The sequence below is a fragment of the Rhincodon typus genome, chromosome 23 (genome assembly GCF_021869965.1).
Source record: "Rhincodon typus isolate 14 chromosome 23, sRhiTyp1.1, whole genome shotgun sequence".
In the NCBI taxonomy this organism is placed as follows: Eukaryota; Metazoa; Chordata; class Chondrichthyes; order Orectolobiformes; family Rhincodontidae; genus Rhincodon; species Rhincodon typus.
Genome location: NC_063354.1, coordinates 5,741,504 through 5,763,807, shown reverse-complemented (window position 1 = coordinate 5,763,807; position 22,304 = coordinate 5,741,504). Strand labels below are relative to the sequence as shown.

Genomic DNA, 22,304 nt, shown 5'->3' with positions numbered 1-22,304 from the left:
AACTTTGTTAGCTCTACCAAATTTGGCTCAAACCCTCATTGGCTAGACAGGATAACCGCACAACGTACACAAAGCTAGGTTTGCTATTGTGGTTTTCAGTGCCTAAGATAATGCCAGGTGATTCAACAGGTTTTATTCTTTTTCTTAGGTTTTGTAGAAGTTTGGTACAATTCAGTAGTTTGCTAGGCCATTTCAGAGTGCATTTAAGATTCAAGCATGTGGCTATATGTCTACCATGTAAGGATGGCAGTTTCCCTTCTCTAAAGGTCTTTAATGAACTAGATGAATTTTTATAATAATCATCAGTGATTATGTGGTTATTAGGCGAGATTTTTATTCAAAATAAATCACTTCATTTCACATTTCACCACTTGCTGCAATAGGATTTGAACCCATGTCCTGAGAGCCATGGTCTCCTCCATGTGGATCGTACATTAGTTCACGTCAGCGCGCATCTACGTTCCCTCACTGCACACATGTTGATCGTCACACTGCTGCATGACTTCTGCTTCTGCTTCAGAAAGTTGTACCAGAAAGCTTTAACAGTATTTGCATTATGTTGCAGTTTGGTCCAGATGGACTATCATTGCAAGTTGTGTGGTGGCAATGCAAGCAAATGAACAAGAAATACACTAGGACCACCCCTGATGGGTGAAGCTAGTATTTTACACCCTTAGAAATATGCGAGATATTTCAGCCCATCATGTCCATGTGGACACTTCACAAGAGGAGCTAGGTTAGTCCTATGGTTTATGCCTGTTCTCTGTAGACCTGCGGGGTATTTTCTTCAGCTACTCATCGCATAGGTCTGTGCAGGATGAAGAAAAATTATGAGGAAGGCTGCTGTCCACACATCTAATAACTGAGCAATATAAGCTGATCAGAGGTTCCAGATGTAAATCACAACCATAGAAATGATCCTCGTTCCCTCTACACTTGAAAGCAGCTAGCAGCATTCTGGATGTTTCAGAGGCGTGGTTTGACAGGCTGACCTGCAGCATGACCAGTGGCAAAGTGTCATCACGATTGACAAGGTGAAACAATAAATATGAGTGATGAACCTGGACCATCAAAAGAGAAACCAAAAATATACAACTTCCATATGGAAGGGGAAAATCAATTTCTGTTCACATTTGAAGAAGATAAGAACGTTTGCCTGATATGTCACCAAGGTTTATCAATAAGTGAAAAGGGGACTTGGCTCAACACCACACAATGATACACAGTAATTTCGAGGATAGCTTTCCCCTGAACAGTAAGCTTCAGACAAAGAAAGTTGATGCACTGACGGTGTCATTTTGGAAGCTCACCAGTCATTTTTTCTAAACAAGCAGCAAAAGGGAAGGTTTGCATTGAAGCATCATTTCACATTTCCCCATCTTCTGGCAAAACACAAGAAATTATTCACAGATGCCAGTGTAATTAAAGAATCAACAACTGTGGCCACCGATTCTTTATTTATAGACCTTAAGAACAAAAAAAAATAACGACAATATACAGCATGTTAGTTGATGCTTATAACATAGCAAAACAAGTGGAACCTTTGTCTGAAGAAGTCTATCAACAATTACAGCAGGTCCTGAAGGACTGTGAACGCTTCTGAATCCACTGACATGACTGGCACAGCCCAGTTGATTGTTCTTGTGCATTTGCTTCTTAAGGAATCATAACTAAACTTCTCACCCTTTTCCCCTTTAAAGAAGGGACAAGGGGTGAGGATATCTATAACAAATTCAAAAGGCAGGTGCGTGAGAAAAACATTCTAATCAAGAAACTGGTTTCCATCACAACTGATGGAACCTCAGCGATGCTTGGCACAAATGTATGCTTTGTTACATTTTGCAGAAACGGTCCTGATTTCCTGTCTTTTTGTCAATTACCACCCTATAATACATGACGAAGCATTAGCGATTTAAGTTATGGCCATCTCCCATGTAATGAAAGTTAAGATTGTAAACTCGATTTGAGCAAAAATCCTTCAGCATCACCAAAGCTGTATTCATTGAGCTCGATACTGCCTACAGTTAATTCCTTAATTTAAGAAATGTAATAATTTCAGGCATCAGTTCTATAAATCTTTCCAAGACTTTTCCTTGACTTAACCAGCTCATGTCAGCATGGGTAATTAGTTCAATGTGTAGCGAGCTGTCAGTCAATGCTTAGTTGTTTGATTTCACATTCTTACAGATGCAACTTCAAAACTGAATGAGATGAATTGTGAACTGCAGGCAAAAGACAGAGACTTAGCAACATATGATCAGTGCTGTGAATGCATTCAAGTTGAAATGGAGTCTGTTGTTCTGCCAATTAAAAAATACAATTGCTGCATGACTTCCTGAGTCTGGAGAAAATACTAGGAAAAATAAATCAAAGACAAAGAAAAATGATTGCATCTAGAAACCTCTGTGCATACCTGAGGAAGTTAACAGAGGAATTTAACAGGTGATTTCAGGAATTAGACCTGATGGAACACATTGCAGTTTTCATTTCAAATCCATTCCTTCAAGTAGACATTGAAGAGGGGAGGGGGTTGACTACCAACTTCCATCAGGTCTTTGATATAGAGATAATTACTATGCAAAATGATATTGAGTTGAAAGTGAAATTAAGGGGCAGTTATTTTTCGGGACTCAAAGAGTAATATCAACTTCTATCATCCTGTACTTTTAAAGTGAAAGCTTACTTTTGCTCCACATACCTCAGAGACAGCGTTCTCCCAAATAAAAGGTAATCAAGTCCCAGTAGGGCAGTGGCCTCACAGATACCTATTTGATGAACTGTATACAATTAGCAAGCTCAAACTACAGACTTCAAGGCACTGGCAGAAAATGTGCAGTCATGTGTCACACTAAAACTTAGTGAGTAGAGGACAAAATGAATAATCATATTAATATTTGTTTAGATTTCTGCAGCACTAAAAATCAACTGTTTAATCTATATGTTCTTAAGGGGTAGATCCTGCTGTGCACATAAGTTCAAAAAGTGATCTTATATACAAGAGATTTGGTGATCACTACCCTGGAGCATCATGTTAGGCCACTGGACTACTGGTTCAGTGACACTACCACTATGCCAGTGTCTCCCCAAATTTGAATGTATTGTGATAAGATTTCCAGCAGAGAAGCAGGCAATTTATGTTATTTCAAATTGTTGGAAATATATAATGTGACTTAATCATGTATGGATATACATAAATTAACTCCCTTCACTACCAAAACAGTGTGTACTAATTATAAGATTAATTGCAAGGCTCTTTTGATAGCACCTTCCAAACCTGAGACCTTTACCTGCAAATTCCCCTCCAAGAAATAAACTTTCCTGGCTTGAAAATGTATCTTTCAGCATCACTTCATTACAATCCTGGAATCATAGAATTTCAACTTTTGAAAGAAACCCCATTCTCCAGCCCTATCTCCATTACCCTCTAAATTCGCTACTTTCAAATATATACTCTCTCCCTAACAGCACTGTGGGGTCCATACACCTCAAGGACTACAGAGATTGAAAAAAAAAATCAACTCACCACCACCTTCTCAAGGATTATAAAAGATGGGCATTAACCTTGCCAGTAGTCTTGACATTTTAAGTCACATTTTAATTGATTGTGGCTGCAGTAAGTTGGAGAAAGAGATTGGAAGTACAGCAGCCCCTGCCACCCTTCATCCACCTCTTCGCTGTCTCAGCTATTTCTGCTCCAGCCTGCAGCTACTACCCTTCACCTGCTGCTTCAGCTCCTCATCTGCTCCAACCTTTTAAATGCTGCACCAACCCTTGATCTCGTACTCCAACCTATCACCTGTTCCGACCGTTTACTTGCTCCTCCAACCCATCACCTGTTCCGACCCTTTACCTGCTCCTCCAACCCATCACCTGTTCCGACCCTTTACCTGCTCCTCCAGCCCCTCGCCTGTTCCAACCTTTTAAATGCTGCTCCAAACCTTTAGCGACTGCTGCAGCTCCTCGCCTATTCCAACCGTTTACCTACGGCTCCAACCCTTTACCTGATACTGCTGTTGTGGAACATTTCTTTAGGGTGCGCTCCCCTGGAAGAGCTCGCGCAGGCGCAGTGGTCCAGCTTCCCACAATGCCTCGGGGGACGCTGACAAGTGGATCCAAGATGGCGCAAAAGTAAAGGCAAAGGTAGGTGCGGAGTTGTGTCGGTGTCTGAGCAGCTGCGGGCTCCGGGGTGGCCGCTCTCCGGAGCTTTATGATGGTTGTGGAGAAGAGGTGGGAGAAGTCGGCGAGGGTGCCTGTGGTCGCGGAGCTGTCAGTCTGTTGTTTGAAGGAGGCGGTTGGGGGTCGGTGTTATTGAGGCCGCCTTTAAATCCAAGGCCTGGGGATGGTAATATCAACAGGCCGGCTCATCGCCCTTTCTCCCTGTCTACAGTTAACGCCGCCGAGTTTAGGAGAGAGCTCAGCTCTGGAAAGTGTATAGGCCCAGGGCTTGTCGAGGCCAGAGAGTAGATCGTGTAAACAAGTGGCGGCGGTGGGGGTTCTGAGGATGGGCTGGGAAGCATCGCCGTGCTTTCCCCACATTCTTCCCCCACACTGTTCTCCCCTATCCCCTCATTATGTCTCTGTTGGGAACATAATGCACCTTTACCACTACAGTGGTCTGTTTATTGTTAGAACACTTCCTATTCGCTTGCTTTTTTTTTTGTTTACCTGCTTGATTTTAATAAGAGATGCAAAATCAATCTTTAAAGCAAGCAACGCTTCTTTTTATATAAAAAGAAGTTTCTTCGCGCTGCTGCTGCATGATTAATAAAAGCCCTTAATGAGAGCAAACTTTTCGTCGAGTCTCATTAATATTATTTTATGGACACTTGTTTTGAAGTAGGATTCTATTACTACTATATTACATTATTTACTAGCATTCAACAAAACTTTTGTCAGTTAAACTGATCTGATCTTTATAGTTGTCCTGCTAATAAGGAATTAAAATACTTTTGCTAATCCTTTTGTGAAATAATGAAATTACAAATTTCAAACCTTGTATCCAAAACATGAACTTGGTATTTTGTTTTATTCTCAGCTCCTGGTGGTGTGGAATTATACAACTGAAAGTTTGTGTGTATTGGAACTGTAATATATAAGCTGCCTTTGTCTTATTCCTCAGCTATTTTGTTTTTTATTGCATATTAGATTGCTTAAATAAATATTTACAAATTTTCATGTAAGTGTACTTGAGTTTAATATGAGCAGTCTACCCCCTCTCCTCTGCTCCACAAACTCCTGGAGTTATTCTCTTCATCACTTTGCTATCTCTTTCCTCTTGATCCTGATCCATTTATCTTTCCTCACTGTCCACTCACTGTCAACACTGTCTCTCTGCACCTGATGAAGGGGCTGCACTCTGAAAGTTTGTGATTTCAAATAAACCTGTTGGACTATAACCTGGTGTCGTGTGACTTCTAACACTGAAGTGTTTTGAAATGCCTTCAGAGCGAGTGTTTATTTAATGATACCTTGTTAGTGATTGAAACATGCTAAAACCTGAGGGGATTTGGCAGGGTAGATGTGGAGAGGATATTTCCTCTTAGGGGAGAATCTAGAACTAGGGTTCACTGTTTAAAAATTGAGAACTGATGATTTAAAATGCAGGTTGGTCAACATTTTTACCTGTCGTGGTTGGGAATTTTTGGACTGCTCTTCCTGAAAGGATGAATATTTATAAGGCAGAGCAAGACAGATTCTTGCTAAGGTCGTGAAAGTTAAGGCAGGCTGGAATTCAGATTTGTGGTTACAATCAGATCAGTCATAATTTATTGAATGATAGAGCCGGTTCAAGGGGCTGAACGGCCTGCTCCTGCTAAGTTGTATGTTAACATATCTGGGCGGCACGATGGCTTAGTGGTTAGCACTGCTGCCTCACGCCACCAGAGACCACGGTTCAATTCCAGGGTGACTGCATGGAGTTTGCACATTCTTCCTGTGTCTGTGTGGGTTTCCTCCGGGTGCCCTGGTTTCTTCCCACAGTCCAAAGATGTGTGTGTTAGATGGATTGGCTATGCTAAAAAAAAATGCCTATAGCGTCCTGGGATATGCAAGCTAGGTGGATTAGCCATGGGAAATGCAGGGTAACAGGGCTCGGGTAGGGGGGTTGGTCAGGGTGGGATGCTGTTTGGAGGGTCGGTGTGGGCTCGATGGGCTGAATGGCCTATTTCCACGGTATAGGGATTCTATGATTCTGAGTCAGTGATTATTTTGGAAAGGCATTATAACAAACAGTCTGCCTTTTCTCACTTTTGAGGTGACTTGTATTGATGTTTGTCTTGAATATTGGCCTGGGTATGCACTGGTGACTATTTGCTTGTCTGCCTACTTCCCCATCTGATAGCAGCTGTTTCCTGCCAAGGAACTGATTATATGAACGTGATGCTTTCCCTCTGGTTCCAGTTTGGTTAGAAGTGGCCACTTGAATTTCCATTGTATTACTCTGTGACCTAGCGTTGGTGCACCACTGTGCTTACTGCCATTGAGCTCAAGAATACAGATGATCAATTTATAATGTACCAACCAGGCATTTCAGTTGATAACTGCTAACTTAGAACTAGCCATTTAGATACAGAACTGGCTCAAAAGTAGGAGACAGGGTGGTGGAGAAGGGTTGCTTTTCAGACTGGAGGCCTGTAACCAGCAGTGTACCAAAAGGATCGGTTTTGGGTCCACTGCTTTTTGTCATTTATATAGACGATTTGGATGTGAACATGGGAGGTATGGTTAGTAAGTTTGCAGATGACACCAAAATTGGTGGTGTCAGAGTACAACGGGACCTTGACCTGATGGGCACAGGAATGGCAGATGGAGTTTAATTTAGATAAATGTGAGGTGCTGCATTTTAGAAAGGCAAATCAGGGCAGATTTATCCACTTAATGGTAAGGTCCTGGGGAGTGTTGCTGAACGGAGAGACCTTGGAGTGCAGGTTCATAGTTCCTTGAAAGTGGAGTCGCAGGTAGATGGGGTAGTGATGAAGGCGTTTGGTATGCTTGCCTTTATTGGTCAGTGCATTGAGTGTAGGATTTAGGAGGTCATGTTGTGGCTGTACAGGACGTTGGTTAGGCCACTTTTAGAATACTGCGTGCAATTCTGGTCTCCCTGCTAGAGGAAGGATGTTGTGAAACTTGAAAGGGTTCAGAAAAGATTTACAAGGATGTTACCAAGGTTGGAGGGTTTGAACTGTAGGGAGAGGCTGAACAGGTTGGGGCTATTTTTCCTGGAGCATCAGAGGTTGAGGGGTGACCTTAGAGGTTTATAAAATCATGAAGGGCATAGATAGGGTAAATAGTCAAGGTCTTTTCCCCAGGGTAGTGGAGTCCAAAACTAGAGAGCATAGGTTTAAGGTGAGAGGGGAAAAATTTAAAAGGGTCCAAGGGGCACCTTTTTCACAAGAGGGGTAGTGCATATATGGATTGAACCAGCAGAGGATGCTGGCGGAGGCTGGTGCAATTACAACATCAAAAAGACATCTGGATGGGTATTTGAATAGGAAGGGTTTAGAGGATAAGGGCCAAATGCTGGCAAATGGGACTAGATTTATTTAGGATATCCAATCAGGTGGACAGAAGGGTCTGTTTCCATGCTTTACAGCTCTATGATTCTATCATGTGTTCAAGCTGGGACTTGATCATTTTGTTTGCCTTTGTGCCAGATCATTGTACTGAGTACCCATATTTGCTGAGGTTGGAGACTTGCTCGCCGAGCTGGAGTGTTTGACCGCGACATCTTGTCACCCTGCTAAGTAACATCATCACTAAGCACCTCCAGTGAAGCATTGGTGTTCTGTGCTGCTTGTTATTTATGTGCCTCAGTTTGCTGGGGTGAGACAGACCACAGCAAGAAGACACAACACGGCCAGGCACACGAGTCACCCTATCGTACATCAGAGGCATTATCAGAGATGACCACAAGATACTCAGACCCCTAGCTATCAGGGTAGGCTACAAACCACCCTGCGACAGCTACTGATGAACGTAAAGGATCCTATACCCACAACTAATGTAATATACAAAATACCATGCAAGGACTGAGAAACATTACATAGGCTAAACTGGAAGAAAGCTAACAATAAGGATACACGAATACCAAATAGCCACGAAGACACATGATCAATTCTCACTGGTCTCAATATACACAGACAAAGAAGGACATTGATTCGACTGAGACAATACATCCATAATAGCACAAGCCAAACAGAGACATGCCAAGGAATTCTGAAGGCCTGGCATTCCAACCGGAACTCCAACAAACGCATTGAACTGGACCCAGTATACAAACCACTGAAAAACAGAACCGGAAGTAATGCCAACCACCCCTGCAAACCCAGGCATATAAATAACAAGTGGGACAGAATACCAATGCTTCACTGGAGGCGCATTGATGATGTTACCTAGTAGGGTGACAAAACGTCTGCAATCAAACACAGCGGCTCGGCGAACAAGTATATAACTTCATCCACAACTTGAGCTACAAAAAAAGTCTTCTCAAAAACTTTAAAGCTATGTAGGCTTTTCGCTCATTTTTAGTGCATCCTGGACTTCTTTCCTTCTGTATTTCTGCACAGTTTTTCGTGTTCCTTATTCAGCACCTCCAAAGCACTGTTCCTGCTAAGCTGTGTGCATGTGGCCCATTTGGCAAACTGGAAGGTATTGCACAGGCCTTGATATTAAAGCTACGCATTCAATCTGAGGAATATATGTTTATAGTTTCTTCTACTTTATGTCAGTTGGGTTGATATTCTGCACGGTTGTATTTCACACTTAAATCCAATTTTTTAAAGTTAAGCTCCTATGGATTGGCACCTACAGATTGTTGAAAAACACTGAGAAATAGTTTTACTTGGTTCATTCTTAGCCAGTATTATTTTGACTGGTGTTGGTTTAACAGACCTGAATTCTGTTGGCGATGATTTAATTTGATCTTGGAAAAATGTTCTGAACGATGCAAAGTTCATGTCAAATTTCATCTCTAAGACTGCATAGTAGAACGTGTGTTTTTGTGAAACGTTTTTCTTTGACGTTCCCAGTGATGCACACAACTATGGAGAAGACAAATGATATTTTAACATGTGCGGATGGCTGCAACAATTGACTCCAAAATCATGGTGCAGAGCTGGATGAACATAGCAGGCCAAGCAGCATCAGAGGAGCAGGAAAGCTGACATTTCGGGCCTAGACCCTTCTTCTGAAGAAGGGTCTAGGCCCGAAACGTCAGTTTTCCTGCTCCTAGCCTGCTGTGTTCATCCAGCTCTACACCTTGTTATCTCAGATTCTCCAGCATCTGCAGTTCCTACTATCTCTGACTCCAGAATCATTGTTGAAGACCCATTAAAACTTTAATCTACAGATTCACTGTGGTTTGTCCCTATTAATTCTGTGTTAAATTTAAGGAACCACTTGTTGTATCAATGAAACTTGTATTAAAAGAATTGGGAGTTCCCCTGACATGCATAAATACTGCCTGCTGTTGTACAAAGCTAATACACTTATGTTCTCTTAATCATTTGTGGCAAGTTAATTAATTTAAGTTGAGAATGCTGTTGGGTGCTGTACTTGGTCCTGGTATATTTTGGCAAAAGAATGGAAGCATCAGTCCGAAGTGCTGTCTAGTGTCTCTCATAGGAAGGTACACAAAGGAGGCAGCCTGTGAGAATTGGATTAGATTGAGTTTTGATAGTTTCTGTGCTAAGATGGTAAATTTGGAGAAGATTTCTGAAAAGAGTTGTGAAAAACTTAGTGTGGTGTACAATATGGGACCTATCCAAATAATAAATGGTATTGTTTTATGATATATATTTGTCACTCCATGTGTAATTTTGACAAGTTCAGTTTTATTGCTCAATTGAATGAGGGCTATTGTTTTTAATCTAGTGAAATTTAAAACATTTTTTTTCCAGTTTCTTTTGCGAATTAGTTTATGAATGTATATTTTTCCTAATTTTCCTAATGAGATTAGAATCCTATTTTCATCTGTACTTTATTTCCCAGTTCTTCCCTTTTCTCCCTCCTTTGCTTTGTACCGCATTCTTTGGCAAAGCTGCACATTACAGTTGAGAAACCATCCCTGAAACTTGTGCAAGCATTTTCTTCAATGCTTGGCTGGTAATATTAATTGTCATTTGGTTTTCTGATTACTATTTCTGGTGGTAGTAGAAACTAAGCATTCTTTAACTTTTGACTAAATTCCAACTTTCAAGGTAACAATCCTGTTGATGCTTTCTGTTGTTTTTATAGTTGAGGAACTTGGAACACTCCCACTTACGGTATATTAAATTATATGTGCTGTCTACCTTTGTACAATCACATACTTGTTGCATTCTGATTACTTTATTAAGTTTTGATTATGTCTTTAATTTGATTTGGGAATTTAATGACTGCAGCTGTTAAATGAAAGCAGAAATTATCTCCCACCCTACTGTGGCATTGGCTTTTTGCTGATGTAAAGTGTAGCTTTCTAGTATTTTATCTAAATTGCATGCGCTGTGTGTTGCAACAGCTTCTTCAACTATTGAGGGAACTGAAAGCTAACATGAATGTCCTCATATGTGTTTCTGTAAGGTTTAAGCACGTGAGTAGCAAGCCTCTTTTTTAATTGCCCCTCTAACTAGGAGTGCTGAGGCCAGTTCCAATGCACTTACATATGCTGTGGTTGAGATCAGCTAATGTAGTGCAGACTGAGAATTAAGGTTTGTACTTTTGCTTTGCTACTCATTGGACAAATTCAATAAGCGATTAACATAGCTAAGGCAATCTCTAATGACTCAGTGTGCTCAGTTATTAAACCTTTGCCGATGTTTATCTTGTATCTGCACCTGAAAACAAAATCCCAGGTGTTCTACATTCACACATGTCTGACATGCACAAGTTAGAATTAATGCCTTTTGAGCAGTTCTTTGCCTTTGTTCTGATGTTAGCGTTATGTAGCCCTTTATTTAATGTGTTCGATCAAACTAAGGTATTTGAATTGAACAAAGGAGGTTGATTGTGTGTTTTTTTTTAGTTTTTGCTACTGTTGAAGTAACAGGAAATGTTGCAAACTGGACAGTAGATTTTCAGCATGTTCCCATGAAGGAAGTGTGAGTATGTGCCAGTAAATGCAGGTTAGAGATGTATACTCAAATAAGTGTAATATAATCTGGCATTAATAGGATTTCAGTAATAGATAATGCTGGGCTAGTGACATTTTGAGCCATGATGAACACTGAGCATTGGATTTTATTCCTACAAATGAAGAAGTGAAAATGGAGTGAAAATCTTAAACTAAATTGATGCTATAGTATGGTATTGGTTCATGATGTAATATCTATGATGATGGGTCTAGTCTGAGCTGATAGTGCAGTCTTCCCTCAGGAAATATTTTACATCACATTAAACTCCAGGTTTTGAAGCATATTGATACAATAATAATTAGGCTGTGGACAGCAGTGTAATTTTGCCGTATCCTTGTGGAAAACTGTCATTGGTGAAGAAGTATTAATCTGGTTTGTCTTACATTTTTGTTCTAGTGTTTTCTAAATGAAAGAAATGGATGTTTGAGCTCACCATTTTTTTATTCCATCTGGGTTTAGTGATTATAAGCAATAATCAATTTTGTAGGGTCTCATATTGGCTCTTTACTGGCCAGGAGAATATTGGAAGTGATCAAAATTGCCCCACAGGAGAATTTCTTATGATTCAGCAGTCACTCACTGTTACTGAATTTAGATTGGAGACTGTATGTATGAACCTCTCTGAATTATCGGTGAATTCTCAAGTGTGCAAACACTCTCCATGTTGAAATGTATCAGTTAAATATACTTTTCAGAAATCCTACCACAACTCAGTGTTGAAAACCAAATGGAAATCTTATCACCCAGATTAACTCTCTAGCTTGAGTTTTTAGCTGTACTATAGATGGTTTGACATCTGAGTAGAAAGTGCAGTCTTTTTTCAATGCTCTCAAACTCATCAAGAGTCTACAATGCTCATCGGTATGTTACTCATCAGTTTCATATAATGTGAATTGAGGTTCTGTGCTCAGCAGCTCTTGTGGATTTTTGAATTTTGCTCAGAATTTCCAAAGAATATGCTTCAATAATGCTCCCTTTTTCGTAGTATGCTTTTCATTTAAGGAAGTTTTGTGTAGTTTGAGCTCTGTAACACACTCTTTTTGTCACAATTGCCATTTAAAAAAATACATTTCCTGAGAGAAGTGAGTCACTGTCACTGGTGCATTGGTTCAAGCTGTTGTCTGTTTTTGAAAACACTTCTAAAATTAACAAAGCGAATTAATGGTGAAAGGAAAATTTTTTCAACAAGTGTGAGGATAAAACTGAGTTTAATGTCACCCTTATCCAATGTCTACAAATGTGGATTTCTGACTTGAGTGAAGGAGATCCCACTTTTAGAATTAGAGTTAGGTTTATTGTCACATACTCTCACATGAGTCCAGTGAAAAATTTACAAAGTCTCCACTTATAGTGCCATCTAAGGTACAAAAGTATGTAGGTACTTGATCTTAGGAATAAATTAGAAAAATAAAGAAATAAAAATATCAGTATAACAAACCTTCATGCCATCTTAGGTACAAGGTATCCAGGTACAAAATCTTAGGAATAAATTAGAAAATAAAGAAATAAAAAGTTCAGCATTACAGTCCTTCGAGCAGGCCAGGCCGGGCCTTGCCTCCAGTCTGCACTAGTAGCAGAGGACTTCTGTTACTTAGGGGGCTGCATGGAAGCTTGAGTTGGGAGTTATCAGGAGAGAAGAGAATATCGTTTAAACAAGGTAGAGAGATAGTATATTTGGCAGCGATAATCTAATGATTATGTGATTTTATATGTAGTTTAATGTTGAAGTGAAAGCCATTTAGTTTCATTGATTAGTTATTATTTTTTTCTGGTAGCAGTGGATAGACATCAAAACAGATGTCAAGTACGTGTTGATTTGTTTCAATTTGATCCAGTTCTGAAGTATTGTAATCAAAATCCATCAAGTTTTGCACATGTACAAAGTGTGAAGTAGCATGTGGGCTTGTTTCAAAATGAGCCAGTTAGGCTATCTGTATAATGTTTACATGTAAGTTTTAAAATTGACCATAAAAATGTCACATTGTTATTTGAACATCCAACTGGTTCACAGATCTTCCTTAGAAGGGTCTAAGTGTGAATCAATCTCACACTGTTGTGTTTGACTTTTAACTATGCTCTGAAGTAGTTACTTTGTGAGTTACTTTGTTCCGTCAAACCACTTGGAAGGTTCAATAAGAAAACCACCGTGTCAGGATAACTTGAAGGGCAAGTTTTTCTCATATTCGTTTATGGGATGTGAATATTGCTACCAATACCAGCATTTGTTGCTATTGAGAAAATGGTGATGAGCTGCCTTTTGAACTGCTGCACTATTTGTGGTGTATGTTGGTACTTCCATTGTGTTGTTAGGAAGGGTTTTCTAAGTCTTGACCCTGTGTCAGAGAAAGAATGGCAATATAGTTCAAGTCAGGATAGCGTGTGGCTTGAATGGAAAATTATAGGTGATGGTGTTCAAATGCATATGCTACCCTTGTCTTATTAAATGGTAGAAACTGTTGCTATGGAAGGTATTAACGGTGGACCCTTTGTGAATTGTTGTACTTGCATCTTGTGGATGGTATACATTGCTGTCACTGAATGTTGGTGTTAGAAGATATTGATTTGGTGGGATGCTTACCAAATTGGCTGTTTTTTTTTCCTTTAAATGAACAAAGAGCAGTACAGCACATGAACAGGCGCTTCAGCTCACCAACTCTGCACCAACCCATGATGCCTTTCTAAAGTAAAAATCCTTTTGCCTCTACACAGTGCTAATCATGTGTCTGTTGAGATGGCTCTTAAATGTTGCTGTTGATCTGTTCCTACACCTCCTATGGCAGCACATTCCAGACATTTACTACCATCTGTTTAAAAAAAAAAAAAAAATTGCCTCTCAGGTCTTCCTTAAACTGGCCCCCTTAAGTCTATCTCCCCTAGTAATTGACATTTCTACCCTGGGAAAAAGACTTCAACTATCGAGCATATCCATGCCTCCAATAATTTTGTAAACTTCTATCGGGTTGCCCTCTCCGCACCCCCTTCACCCTCTGAAGTTCAAGTGAAAACAAAACAAGTTTGCCTAATTTTTCTCATAGCTCATATTCTCTAAACCAGGCAACATCCTGGTAAACCTTTTCTGTATCATCCCCAAATTCACCACATCCTTCTGGCAGTGTGTCAACCAGAATGCTATGTTCTAAATGTGGCCTTAGTAACATTCTGGTTTGGAGAATATTAACTGTGAGGAGAATTAAACAAACTTGTTTGCGCTTGAACTTCAGAGGCTGAAGGGTGACCTGATAGAAGTTTACAAAATTGAGAGAGGCATGGATAAACTGGATAGTTGGAGCCTTTTTCCAAGAGTAGAAATGTCAATTACTAGGGGACATAGGCTTAAGGCAAAAAGGCGACAATTTAAGGGAGATCTGAGAAGCAATTTTTTTGTACCAACTTACACCACATATAGCCGCAATATAACTTGCCAATTTTTAAACTCTGTGCCTCGACCGATGAAGCTAAGCATGCCATATGCCTTCTTGATTTGAGGAATTTCTGCAGAGATGTTCTGGAGCTGAGCTGATTGATCTTTAACAACTACAACCATCTTCCTATTTGCCAGGTTTGACTAAAATCAGGGGAGAGTGTGTATATCATTTCATTTGAATGTGGCCTGATATCAAGTGCTGTCACTTTCACCTCACCTCTGGAATTCAGCTCTTAATCCATGTTTGAACCAAGGTTATAATGAGATCAGGAGATGAGCGGCCCTGGCAGAACCGAAACTGGGTGCCATTGAGAGGGTTATTGTTGCGTGCTGCTTGGTTAGACTGTTGCTGACACCTTCCATCACTTAATCGATGATGAAGAGTAGACGGGCAATAATTGGCCGGGTTGGATTTGTCCTGCTTTTTGTGTACAGGACATAGTCGGGCAGTTAATAGGATTGTGAGACAGGGAGTAGATTAGGCCATTTGTCCCATTGAGTTTGCTCTGCCACACAATCATGGCCGATATGATTTGCAACCCCATTCTCGTGCCTTCTCTTCGTAACCCTCAATCTCCCGACCAATCAAGAACCTGTTTAATTTTGTCTTAAATGCACTCAGTGACTTGGTGTCCACTGCCCTTTGTGACAGTGAGTTCCACGGATTAACCACCCCCTGGCTGAAGAAATTCCTCCTCATTTCAGTTCTAAAGGTCGTCCCTCTACTCTGAGGCTGTGTCCACAGGTCCTAATTTCTCCTATTAGTGGGAATATCATCTTCATGTCCAATTCTGTCTAGGCCCCTCAGTATTCTGTAAGTTTCAATGAGATCCCCTCATCCTTCTTAATACCAATGAGTACAGACCCAGAGTCCTCTACTGCTCTTCATATGATGAACCCTTCATTCCTGAGATCATTCTTGTAAGCCTTCTGTAGGGCCCCCTCCAACGTCAGCACATCCTTACTTAGAAACAGGGCCCAACACTGCTCTCAGTATTCCAAATGTGCATGACCAGAGCCTGACGATCTCAGCAGTACATTTCTGCTTTTGTATTCATTCTTGAAATGAATGCTAACATTGCATTTGCCTTCATAAGTGCCAACTGAACCTGCATGCTAGCCTTAAGAGAATCCTGAACTAGCACTCCCAAGTCCGTTTGTGCTTCAGATTTCTGAAGCCTTTCCGAAGCCTTTCCCCATTTAGAAGATAGTCAACAGCTCTCCTATTCCTACTAAAGTGCATAACCTCACACTTGCCGCATTGTATTCCATTGCTACCACGTTGCCCACACTCCTAGCCTGTCAAAATCCTACTGCAGCCTCCTTACTTCCTCAACACTACCCGCTTCCACCTATCTTTGTGTTGCCTATAACCTTAGCAACAGTTCCCTTAGTTCCTTTGTCCAGATTGTTAATGTATACTGTATAGTTGTGATCCCAACACAGACCTCTGTGGAACTTCACTTGTCACCAGCTGCCATCCTGACAGGAGCCTATGATGCTGCTTGGCCTGCTGTGTTCATCCAGCCCTGCACCTTGTTGTCTCGGATTCTCCAGCATCTGCAGTTCCTACTATCTCTGATTCAATTTTAACCCCGCCATCCTGACAGACACCCTTTATCCCTACGCTCTGTCTTCTGCCACTCAACCTCTCAGTATCATGCCCTTAACACCATGGACTGTTATCTTATTTAGCAGCCTCCTATGTGGCAAAGGAATTCTCGAAATCTAAGTCGATTATGTCTACTGGCTCTCCTTTTGTCTAACATGCTTGTCATTTCCTCAAAGAATTCTAACAGATCTTGTCAGGCATGACCTCCCCTTGACTCAACCCTATTTAATTCTGCACTTCCAGGTACTCCGCAATCGCATCCTTAATAATGGACTCTGAAATCTTACCAACGACTGAGTTCAGGCTAATTGGCTTATACAGCAAACTTTTATTAACCGGCACTTACGGGACCAAGAGTGTGCCAGTTGACCAAATATTCCAGTTGATCAAGAGGCCCACTCAATGTAAAAATACACATTAAGTAATAGAAGTGTCATGCATAGATTATACATATCACTGTTATACTTCATTTACAGTATAAATCTCTTAAATAATTATGCAAATGTACCTTAAATAAAACTTACAGGCAGAGAGCCTTCTCATTTGCACCTTTAACTGACTACTCAGACATTGCAGAGATTGTGACAATACAGTAAACTTCAGGTATTTTCAGGTATATAATTTTTGCTAGTTTATTGAGTGTGCTGGTTCACAACCTGACGATTAAAACAAAGTTTGCTGTCATTTCCTGTCATCTACCTCCCTCCCTTCTTAAACAGAGATGTTACAGTAGCCATTTTCCAGCCCTCTGGGACCCTCCCTCACTCCAGTGATTCCTGAAAGATCACTAACAAATCCCCTGAGCTATCTCCTTCAGAACTCTTGGCTGTAGTCCAGCTGGTCCAGGTGATTTATCCACCTTTGGACCTGTCAGCTTCCCCAGCACCTTCTCCTTAGTAATGGCAACTGCACTCACCTGTGCCCCTGACTCACTTGAAATTGTGGTATGCTGCTGGTGTCTTCCACCATGAAAACTGATGTGAAATACCTATTCAGTTCTACTGCCATTTCTTTGTTCCCCATTACTCTTTCTCCAGCCTCATTTTCCAGTGGTTCCATGTTCACGCTTGCTTGTCTCTTACTGTTCAGATATCTAAAAAAATCTCTTGCAACCTTTTATATTACTAGTTGGCTTACTCCCATATTTCAACTTCTCCCCCTTCTCCTTATTGCTTTTTTAATTATCTTCTGGTTTTTTTAAGCTTCTCAATTGTCCACATTGTTGGGTCGATGTCAGTGTTGTAACTATACTTGAAGAGCTTAGTTAGGGAATCTGCAAGCTCTAGAACCCAAGTCTTCAGTACTCTTGCCAAATGTTGTCAGAGCCCATTGCCTTTGCAGTACTCAGTGCATCTAACCGTATCTTGATATCACGTGGAGTGAATCAAATTGACTGAAGACTGGTATCAGTGATGCTAGGGAGGAGGCATTGACATAACTGAATTTTTTGCTTAGACATTTCAGAGGGCAGTTCAGAGTCAACCTCAATGCTGTAGGTCTGGAGTCACTATTAGGCCAGACTGCAGAAAAACAATAGATTTCCTTTCTGAAAAAGCAGGTCAGAAGTTAGGAAGTCTGCAGTGAATATTGAGTAACTCCTCTACTATCTTGCTAAGGCCTGTTTACCATTTGCAAGGCGCAAGTCAGGAGTACAGAAAAGTATACTCACTTTGCAGCTCTAACAACACTCAAGAAATGTGTCATTATATGGATAAAGCATCCTGCTTGGTTTGGCATCCTGTCCACTACTTTTGCCATGCATTTATTTTGCAGATGCACAGTGGTGGCAGTGCGTGCCTTTCCCAAGATGCACTGCCGTAACTTAGCAAACCTTTGTCAGCACCACCTTGTAAACCTTCTCCACCTGGAAGGACAAGGGCAGCGGGTGCATCAGAATACCGCGTGCAAGTTCCCCACCAAGCCGTATATTATCTTTGTTTATCACTGTTCCTTCATTTTCACTGGGTCAAAATCCTGGAACTATTTTTAACAGCACTGTGGGTGTCCCTGAACCTCAAGGACTGCCACAGTTCAAGATGGCAGCTCATTACCACTGCTCCAGGACAATTAGTGATGGGCAATAATTGTTGGCCGTGTCAGCTACTCCCATAAAATGTAATACCTGCATTCTGACTTTTTAAAAAAGTGCACTGTAATGAATATTACCTCCTTGCAGATTTTGTCTTCACCCTCATACCACTAACAGGCTAATCTTTTCTTTTGCTGTGTAGGTTGGCGTTGTTGCAAGAGCAATTATCCCTCATTCTCCCTTCACACTAAAATAATACTCTGTAATGTGAAAATGGAGAGTCTGAATCTCTACTGCATTTGAGATTAAAGTTTTATACAAATAAAGGTACTTCCATCATTATTGATACATTGTGGCTGGAGGCTTCTGCTCGTGTTTACTGGTCATATATTTCTGCACATTTTGTGAAAAATTGGAGTAACCTTGGCCAATCAATTTGCTGTCGTCTTGGAGTAGAGCATCCAGATCGCATGAGGTCAAGGGTGATGGTTGCAAAAAATGTTTATGCTTTAGTTTATAAATTATTATTGAATTGTGGTAACCTGGGCTTGAAGTTATTGTGAGACCACAAATATGTACATTATATACAGTCAGTCAGTTTGGATTGGTCAGCTCTGCAGAGCGTTCAACACAGTCGATGTATTTTATTGAAAGTACTTGCAATTTGCAAATTAAACCTCTGTATGGCGATTGTACGGTGCTTCTGTGTCAAACATGAAGTAGGTTCATGCCGAATAACCGTTTTGTTGGCAAACTGAAAATATTGAATAAAAATGGGAAATATTCTTGCTTGAGTAATTTGAGACCTGCAACAGGATGAGAATAAGACCAAAATAGTCTCAGAATTCATTCCTTCCCTCAATTACTTAGTTGAAAATTGGAATGCAGGTTTTTCTTTGTTTAATTAGACTCCAGGGTAAGGATGTTGACGATTATCCACCATCAAATTGACTGCATTGTGCATGAAATATATGCAAAGTTTGTGTCAACAAGCAAACATGCTCAGTTGGCTGGGCGGCCAGTTTGTGCTATACACAGTGATGCCAAAAGTGTGGGTTCAGTTCCTGCACCAGTTGATGTTTCCATGAACTATTCTTTTCAGCCTCTCCCCTCGCCTGAGTGTGGTGGTTTAACTGCAGTGTCACCTGCTCTAGATTACAGAGACAAAGAAAGTGCATCCCAGCTCCAACTAACTGATGCCTATTTTTAATTTACATTGCCTTACCATAAGTAAAATACAAAATAGCTATTTTCATTATTTGATGCACAACTTTTATGCATGATTTTATTCATGCCCAAAAGTAAAATAATCTTCTCAGTTAATCTCTTTTGAGGATGCATTTATCTCAATTTTAGTGTGCTAGAAAGGTGAGATTGTTTCCTTTTAGGGGGAGTATGGTTTAAATCCATTTTCTTCCATGATATGATGAAGCATGTTGGCACTCAATATATACTGTACAACAAGCAAGTCCAAATTTCTGTTTGCATGGGGTAAGGGTCTCACCACATCATGGACATTTCTCTGCCAGAGAGAATGAGTCGTTGACCTTGTTCCCACCCCACTTCAACTTGATGATGTTGGTTTTGATTTTAAAAGCTGGTTGGATGGCAGCTGCATTTGCTGACATCCAGGAATATGCTTAGCAGCAGTGGCAGCATCTTTGAAATAAATTGAAATAAAGAGTGATAAAAATGTAACAGCCTCTGAAAAATGAGGAAAAAAGAAGTGATTAAAGTCTTTATAAAGCGCATGCTCATTTAAAGAAAATCAGAGCTGAGCATGTCCAGTCAGAATTTATCATCAAATGGTTGATCAGCAGATACTCTGTTCTTAATAGACAGTGACACACCGGGCTCCTCTTTACTTCTCTTCTCTGACCCTTCCACTATCTCCAATTAGACATGCTATTTGACTGACACTTGGTCCTGGATAAGATGATCTTTCTTTCAGTTAAATATTAGGACAGGTGAAGCCATTCTTTTCCTTGTAACACTCCTTTGTCTAATTATTATTATTTAAACCATGTAACCTCGGCATCCTATATGTCTCTGAGATGAGTTTCTCACCCCTGTTCCACTCTCCATAAAACTGCCTGCCGTTGTTGGTGCCTCATTTGTTAAACATTTATTTGTATTCTATTGATTCAAGACTTAGGTCTATTTCAGTGCTTACTTGGTCCATATTCTATTCTCTGTAAACTTCAGTGCATCGCAAACTCTGCTTGTATCCTAAGTTGAATCATCGTATTTGTCCATTACGTGTGTTTATGTTCCAGCCTGCGTTTTAAATTGAAGATTATTCTTGTTTTCAAATCCTCAACCCTCCTGATATCTGTAGCCTTCCCCTGGCCTTCAGTCCTCAAATCTCTGTAATCCCAGTTCTAGCCCCTGGTGAGACTCATCCTTAGCATTTCCATCCTTTATTATCCATGCATAAAATAATTCTACCCCTTTTAACCAATGCTTTAGTTGTTTTTGCATAGCAATGTTGGTTTCAGTAGTCGTTTAGAGTATCGACTCTTGCAGTTGATGTGCAGCATTAATTTAATTATGTGGAGTAACCTGGTTGAAGTTGTTGTTCAGGTATCACCTAATGTCTTTACTTCTTGTACATAACTTGTAAATGTGTTTGTTTTACTTTCAAAAATTTGTGGCCAAAAAATTACAGTGGGGAGATGTACGTGTGTCTGCTGTTTATATAGTAAGCGTACTGGCAGGGAGAACCTGATGTTGAGGATGGGAAGCAGGCAGCTCCTATATATCTCCATGAAAATATAGCTAGTTAACTGTTGTAAATTCTTGACATACCTCTTTTAGTCCAAGATGTCAAGTTTATTTACTGTTCTGAAGAAGAGTCATACTCCTCATAGATGCCGCCAGAGCAGCTGAGTTTCTCCAGCTTACTTCCAGATTACTTACCATGGCCTATTAATGACAAAATGTCTACTCTCACCTGCATTGAGTCGTTTTTAAGCTTGTTTGGTTTCATTGGCAGGCTTTGCTAATTTCTGGATGTCCTCCCAGTGCAGCTTTGTTGGCTAGAGTGACCCAGTTGGGTTGGAGTGGAGAGAGGAACAAAAGTGAGTAAGATTATATGGATTAATCTAGCAGATAACATTTATTTATCAGGGTCCACCATTGAATAGCAGTATTAGGAACTGCTTGAAAGAATTAATATATTCTTAATTTGATTTTGGGGTATAGGTGTTGCCATCAAAAACTGTTTTAAAGCCCAATCCGAGTTGTCCTTAAGTGGAACTGAGCCACTGGCAAAAACTGCTGCGGGAAAGTTTGGTAAAGTTTCCCATTGGTAGTAAGAGGTTGGCAGGATTTGTTGATTTGGGGCAGTTAAGGAATGGGAATACTTCTGTCAGAATAGTGTTGAGTTAGAGGTGTTATTTCACCAGCTGTCCTTATTCTTTTGTGTAGTCAGGCCCATATTCTTGGGAGGTATTGTTGAAAAATCCTTAACTAGTTTAGTGCATTCTGTCATTAGTGCACTGCCTCCGTTCACTGATTTGTCCTTATATGGTGGAAAGTTTGGGGAGTCAGGAATGTGCTGCTGGGTCTCAGAATATTCAGTCTCATACCTGCTGTGGTAGCCAAGGCATTTATGAGACTGTTGTGTTTTATGGTTAATTATGACATTTCAGATATTGGTGACGGTAAGGGCAGAAAGGAAAAAAAAATCAGATTTTTATGTTTTCTGCTTTATTTTTTAAAATTTCATCTTCATTTATCTGGGGACACTCTTGCCATCAGAGCTGATGGCTGTCAAGTCTTGGTAGAGGAGAATTGAAACAATGGCAGAAAGGTGAAGAAAGATTCAGTTTGAGACTAGAGAGGGAGAATGATTTAACAAAGATATTGTAATAGAAATGGAAACCGAAGTTTCTCACTCAATTTATTTAATAAAGAAGAAGGGAACTTGAAGAGTTGAAATAAAAAGTGAGATTAGTATATGGTGAGGCAAAGGATATGAAAATAATAATTAGAAAACCAGGAAAAAGAATGGAAATTAACATTACCCAAAAAACTGGGGTCAGGATTCAGTGAGTAGGATGTATGTGCACAATTTTTTTTTTTTAAAATTGGAGAGTTACAAAAACGAAAAAATGTGGAAAGAGAACA

At 40.3% G+C, this 22,304-nt stretch overlaps 1 protein-coding gene across 5 annotated transcripts in view; it reads left to right on the top strand.

Moving 5' to 3' along the window:
- Positions 1–4,073: 4,073 nt before the first annotated feature.
- The window catches only part of helz (helicase with zinc finger), a 273,419-nt gene continuing 255,188 nt past the window's right edge, over positions 4,074–22,304 (top strand). For all 5 annotated transcript variants that reach the window (XM_020511475.2, XM_048610734.1, XM_048610735.1 and 2 more), the window contains exon 1: positions 4,074–4,140. The gene's annotated coding sequence lies outside the window, so the exon portion shown is untranslated. The remainder of the gene's footprint in view (positions 4,141–22,304) is intronic.